Below are 1229 nucleotides of genomic sequence, written 5' to 3' on the forward strand. Positions count from 1 at the left end.
TGCCGGAGAAGGAGCTGGGAGTTCTACATATGGGTTGGCAGGCAACAGGAAGAGAAAGACACTTACTGGGCCTGGCTTGAGCATTAGAAACCTCAAAGTGCACCTTCAGAGACTCACTTCCTCCAACAAGGCCACACCTACGCCACAAGGCCACACCCACTCCACAAGGCCACACCTACTCCACAAGGCCACACCTACTCCACAAGGCCACACCTACTCCACAAGGCCACACCTACGCCACAAGGCCACACCCACTCCACAAGGCCACACCTACTCCACAAGGCCACACCTACTCCACAAGGCCACACCTACTCCACAAGGCCACACCTACTCCACAAGGCCACTCCTCCTGATAGTGCCACTCCCTGAGTCTATGGAGGCTGTTTTTTATTCAAACCACCACAATATATGCAGGCAAAATACTCATACACATAAAAATAATTTTTAAAATAAATATATTTAAATTAAAGAATTATTCTTAACTGTTAAGCCATCTCTCCATCCTCATTAAAAATTTTACAAAATTAAAAAACCATTATGAAACTTATGACCTGTGTAGTAGAAGATGTCGGCCACTGTTCTAGAGTAATACTGAGATTCTCTAGTGCAAGTTATCTCTAAGCATATGGCCCCTCTCCTGCATTTCCCAGTTCCTGTGTGCTTTTGTCTCAACTTAAGAAACACCAATAAATTCTGTAGAAACTCAGACTGTGAGATGTTACTCCCCACCCCCCTTAACCCTGAAAATGGTGTTGGAAGGAGAAGTGAATTTCTGGGCTACAATTCCAGGGTGATGCTTACTGTCTGAGAGCAGCGGTGCCGAGGTGTGGCTGGGTGGTGTGTGGGAGGGATGTGCTCTCTGTGTTGATTTACAGTGGTGCTGAGATCAGCTCGAATTGGCCCCCACAGCAAAGAACAGGCCCCATGACCGCCTCACAGCAGTTCCCAAAAGCCTTTTCTACATCAGTAGATGTTTTAGAAATTCTCAAATAAAAATAGAGGTTTCATATCATCCAGGTTTTCAGGTAGTTACACTATAGTGACAGGATCATGTATTCCGTTTTGAAAACAGGCCTGTCAGAGCGGTGGAAGCCATAGCGTGCGAATTTATTGGCCTTGTGAGTATCTAATGTGAAACAGAATGAAGTCTGATGCTTCCTTCAGCAGCCTAAAGGACAGAAGCACTTCACCTTGTAGAAAGCTTATCTATTCGGCTCAAGGTGCAGGGG

Source organism: Microtus oregoni, unplaced genomic scaffold (assembly GCF_018167655.1).
Source record: "Microtus oregoni isolate MIOR12 unplaced genomic scaffold, Mior012 000029F_ref0000214, whole genome shotgun sequence".
Classification (NCBI taxonomy): Eukaryota; Metazoa; Chordata; class Mammalia; order Rodentia; family Cricetidae; genus Microtus; species Microtus oregoni.